This window comes from Aplysia californica, unplaced genomic scaffold, assembly GCF_000002075.1.
Source record: "Aplysia californica isolate F4 #8 unplaced genomic scaffold, AplCal3.0 scaffold00213, whole genome shotgun sequence".
NCBI classification, from domain to species: domain Eukaryota; kingdom Metazoa; phylum Mollusca; class Gastropoda; order Aplysiida; family Aplysiidae; genus Aplysia; species Aplysia californica.
This window is the reverse complement of record NW_004797483.1, coordinates 989,002-994,620: the sequence shown is the minus strand read 5'-3', so window position 1 is coordinate 994,620 and position 5,619 is coordinate 989,002. Positions and strand designations below refer to the sequence as shown.

Genomic DNA, 5,619 nt, shown 5'->3' with positions numbered 1-5,619 from the left:
TAATATTAAAATAATAAATGGAGCAATATTATTATAAATCAAAATTTCTAAAAGGACACTACTTGGAATCCGCCGATTGTATGGCATCAGATACCTTGTATGAATACGTTAAATTAGGTAGTTCAATCCATACAATTTGAGGTTATATGTTCAGATCACCATTCTTTTTTTTTTTCAAGAGGAAAGAAGATGTCTATTCTCATTTTGTGTTTGGTCATTCTATTGAGTTACATGACCAGCTGCCTTGTGGGACTTCAGTGTTTTTATAGCGGCTGCAATTTCCTCTCTTGAAGGTGGTTCCGTAACTATTGGGAGGTCATTTCTGGCTGGAAGAATTTCTGGTTGGTTTTCTGGAGATGGTCTGTTCAAGAGTTGATCAAAGTGTTCTCTCCATCGGTTAAGTTGCCCCTCTGGGTTGAAGATAGTCTTTCCCTCTTTGTCTTTCACTGGTGGGCTTGCCAAACCTACCTGAAAGAGTTTTTGTTGTCTGGTGTACAATCCGCAAGTGCCCGTCTGTTGCTGCTTTCTCTGCATTTTCGGCTAGGCCATTCAGGTAGGTATTCTTGTCCTTCTTGATGGAATTTTTTACGTCCCGGTTTACTTCGGTGTACTCTTGTTGTGCAGCGAGTTTCTCAGTTCGAGTACAGCTGTTGTTGACTTGGGCCTTCAGCTCTCTTCTTTTTTTGACTTTGTCTAGTGAGTCCTGTGAAATCCATTCATTTCTGGTGTTGTCTTTGGGTCCTAGGGTGCTCTGGTAAGTTGCATTTACTGCCTCTCTTATCTTGTCCCAGTGTTGGTTGACTTCACATTCATCCAGATCTTGAAGGGCTTGAAATCTGTTCTTCAGTTCCAACTTGAACTTATTCTTCTTTACTGGGTCTTTCAGAAGGCTCACTTCATACTTTAGACGATTTCCAGTTGTGACTTGTGATTAGCTTCTCAGTTTTAGTGTCATCTTTCCAAGGATCAGATGGTGGCCTGATGCAACGTCTGCTCCTCGTAAGACTCGGACGTCCTCCAGTGAACGTCTAAACTTTCGGGAAATGCAAAAATGGTCAATCTGGTTTTCCGTTGTTCGGTCCGGGGAGACCCAAGTGGCCTTGTGAATCCTTTTATTTGGGAAGATTGTTCCTCCAATGACCAGGTTGTTGAATGTACAGAAGTTTTGGAACCTTTCTCCATTGTCATTTGCCTCTCCTAATCCATGTCTGCCCATGATTTCCTCATAGTGACTATTGTCTGAACCTACCTTTGCATTTAGTTCTCCCATGACAATATTGATGTCCTTTCCTGGAAGTTTGTCGATGACGCTCTGCATGCGGTTCTAGAAGTCATCTTTATTCTCCACTTCTGCATCATTGGTTGGAGCATACACTTGTATGATGTTCATGTTTATGACCTTCTTCCGACCATCTCTTACCTTGAGTTCTTTCTTAGTTCCAAAAGAGACCATGATGATCCTTGGACCATGTGCTTCCCAACCCCTGAATGTCTTTTGCGCTATTTTTTTATGACCATTCCTACTCCTTCCCTGTGTGGTCCATCACTGTCATTTCCTGAATAAATGAAAAGCTCCCCCTCTTTCATTCGCTTCTGTCCAGATTGGTTCAAGTGGGTCTCGCTGATTCCCAATATGTGTAGTTGGTATCGGTGCATCTCTTGGAGAACTTGTGCGCTTTTTTTCCAGCCTCATAAAGGGTCTTAACGTTCCACGAGCCGATTCGAAGAGTCTTGGACTTGGATGATGGTGGAGGCTTCTGGCCAGCAGCTTCCTTTCGGCATTTGCTGCCTTGCATCATAAACTCTCCATTCGGAGATCCATGATCAGCCAAGCAAAGATAATGGTTTTTGCTTGTATGTGTTTCTGTAACAGGTTCTTTTTACGAGAGAGGTTGTTAGCCTCGTGACTCATTCCCCGACCTGGAGGCAGGATGACTCTGTTTCAGGAGTCACTACCTGGTTCGCCATTTAGTCGCCTCGTACGACACGCTAGCACCATGTGAGTCCTATTCTTCTCAATGCTGAGACTGCACGGCTGGATTAACATTAACAGAATTCAATTTTATTTGGTTCTACTTTGTGTACTAACATTTTTTATGTTTAACCTTGTTTTTCTCAAAACACACTTTTTCACCACTTTTTGCTTGCCAGTGTATATGCTGTTCTTTTTTTTTTCTCCACCTATTTTTAAATTTTCCAACACAGAGACTTGAAATTCGGCATGTAGTTAGAGAAATGGTTTGTACTCTTAGTGGGCTGGTTAGTTTTTTACATTTTGCTTTAGAATTTGTTTTACCATATATATTTTTTCTGCCAAAAATCTTTTTTAAAGATCAAATTCCATATCCCCAACTTTGTGAACAATTTTGGATACTTTCTAAGTATAGTATCAAAAATCAAAATGGCCAGCTGCAGGCACCTATGTATTTGTGACGTTTTGCACGTTACAGAATTTTTAAAAAGTTAAATACTGTAGAAATGGTGGAGAAGAAAAATTTTAGCCAATTTTCAAGATGGCTGCCGTTTCCTTAGCAATGGTTTACGTAATCGAGTGTGTCAACAATTGAACATGAATCTTTTGTCTCATACTTACTGCCTGTGACAAAAGTTGTTTCAGTTTGTCTTTAGTTTAAAAATTGTGTCCCTTATGTATCCATCCCCCTTAATTTTCTCAAAACTTCAGGCAATGTAGACACTTGTGGAATGGTGCTAACCCCTCTAAGCCACAAAATACTTTATTGACATGAATTACAACGTTAAAAAACAAATAAATTGATGTATGGTACTGTTTCACTGCAGTTGTTCTTTTTCTTTTCAAAGTTAAAGTAGAACTACATTTACTTCTTTGGCCTCTTTTACTTTTTTTTTGCAGTAATTAATGAAGGGGGCTCTCGTAGCCTAGAGGTTAAGGTGTTGGCCTCTCATTCAAAGGTCCCGGGTTCGAATCCGGGTAGCGACCGAAAAATTTTCTTCTATAAAATTGTCTCCTTTCACCTCCTTTCCTGCTCTCTAGCAATTTTCTGTTGTCTGCTTTCATTTCCACTTTCTGCCCCCACCCCCTCACCTCCTTTGCCCCCTCCTCTGGGCTCCTGACTCTTTCTGCAGCCTTTCTACTGCTACTCCTTGGCTCCTCCTTACTGCTGTCTTTCTGCCACACCCCTGATCTTCTGGTAGGAAAGATCTACACCTAGCCTTCTCGGACAAGGGCGAAAAATCTCGGAGGGCCCGTGTGCAAGTTGCGCACGTTAAAGATCCCCTGGTGGTCTAAAATCGATAAGAGTAGGCTTCGGCCGCCACCTGGGCAAAGTTCAAAATTTCCTACCAACTGAAAATATTAGGTGTGCCCCACGTGCTCATATGACCTTATGCAGTTGCGAGCGCCGTAAAACACTTTACAAAAAAACAAAAAATAATGAATGAAGAAAAATGAGACTGTCTCTTTAAATGGAAATGTTAATGATAGTAAGATGCACAATGTCTCACCTCCTCCACCTCATCCCCCTGATCTTATCTATTCATCCTCTACCCTCTTTCTTTCTCCTCCCCCTTTCTTTCCTCTTCTCCCTTCACCTCTCCCACCCCCACTTTCCATGCCCCCAACCCCTTTCACTGCTTCTAGACTCTTCTTTCTAATCAAAAGAATTAATGGTCGTTCGTATAGAGTCCAAAAAGCGCCCCCCCCCCCCCCCCCTTTTTTTTTGGGGTATGTTTTTGTTGCTATTTATCCTCTATCATTCCCATCCCCATCCCTGACATAATCTTACCCCTAAGACAATTTTGCCTCTCCTCATTGTAGTGATAAGTTTTGCAACTCAATTTCTCAGTAATTAATACTTGTAGCCTACTTGTACAAGAAAAAATCAGCCCCCACAGGCTTCATGCTCGGCATTACACCAACTGATCCTTGGGTTATGATGTCTTTATCACTTACTGACTGGGCAACGGGATCTTCATATTTGTGGAACCTGCATCTGTGGTCCAGGAGGTAGGCATTTCGCCATCGCACACAGAAGACCTGAGTTCAATTCCCGAAATTTTAAAATAATAATAATGATAAATAGCATTTGTATAGCGCATATCCCAGCTCAACAGCAGGCTCTATGTGCTTTACACTATATTGTTACCCCAGCAGACCATAGAACACTCCGAAACATTCTCAGCTTTCCGAGAAGCATACAGTGCAAGCTGCTGATTAAACGCTCAAACACTGACAAACTGACAAGATCTTTCGCTGTCTATAGCCGGGTACCCATTCCCACCTGAGTGAAGTGAGGAAAATTCGTGTAAAGTGCCTTTCCCAAGGACACCACGTTGGTCCCCTGACGGGATTCGAACCCACGACCATACGGTTGATAGCCTTTTTATTGAGTATCTCAGTCTTTCTGCAAAGGCTGTTGTATCCCTCTGAGTCTGGGTTAGCCTGACTTGCAGGGTTGAGGCCTGCCTCCTATATGATCTAAATTGTGTCGATGGGGATGTAAAAATCCCCAATTTTGCATTTTTACCTTAGGATCAAAGTATGTAGTAAACATGAAAAGAAAACCTGATTGCTGGCTGGGAATGAACTTCAGACCTCTAGGTTGATAGGCGACAGTTTTGGGTAGGAACTTGGCAACTGACCTGCTCAGTATAATGGAAAAAAACTAGGAGGGGGGTGGAGGGTGTAAAGTGGTTGTTTGTGCTGTTGTTGTCTTATACAGGTGGCCATCTGTGAGCTGATTCGACTGTACATTTCCTCTTTCTTATCCTTCCTCACAGTTTCGCCTTTTGTTTGGGATTATGAGAAGTCAATGCAATGCATGATCGAGGGGAAAATACTACTAATAATGATTGAGCGTACATGTTAGTTATGCACGGATTACTTCCCTTAACCCGACGTCTGTCCTGTCAGCTCAGCTTTTTGGTGGTACATGTATTAGAAAATTTAGATTAATAATGTGTCCGACCTTCACACGAATTTCCTATTTCGCTTGGTCTATTCGGAGACAGACTTTAAACTCGGAGGTCCCTCATCTTAAATAAAATAACGGTGCTGAAAGGGACGTTCAAAACATTTCATTTTAGTGAATGGTATACGCAGCATACCAGAGACCACCACCACCACACTGCACCAAGAACATCATCTCTCACCCTTTCACAGCTATACGCTCTCGTCCAACAACAAAGCTGGCAACATTATCGCTACCACCAATATAAAAGGTATTATAATCGCCTCAGATTAACATCACCACCGCTTCTAGCGCAAACGAAGAAACTGTAACAATTAATGACAACATCAACAACAGCAGCACCGTCTGATAACACTGTGTCAGTATGATTACAACCACTGTTGCCAAAGCATCCGCATCAATAAGACAATAGCGCCATCAACATCAATTACAAATTAACAACAACAGCGAAACACGTTAAGTACAAACAATTTCCATCGTGACCATAAACAACCACAACAAATTACCTTCAATATATTAAAAACAACAACAACATAGTAATCTCATAATGTTGGTGTATCTATATATGATAATAATAAATAATAAATTGCATTTATAAAGCGCATTTCCACAAAAAAGTGCTCAATGCGCTGTACAATATTACATTTACAAAGAACATATGAAGCGCACG

General features: G+C 41.4%; 1 protein-coding gene across 1 annotated transcript in view; it reads left to right on the top strand.

Moving 5' to 3' along the window:
* LOC101854951 (tyrosine-protein phosphatase non-receptor type 5) overlaps positions 1–5,619 on the top strand; it is a gene marked incomplete in the record, with an annotated part of 40,556 nt that overhangs the window by 29,516 nt on the left and 5,421 nt on the right.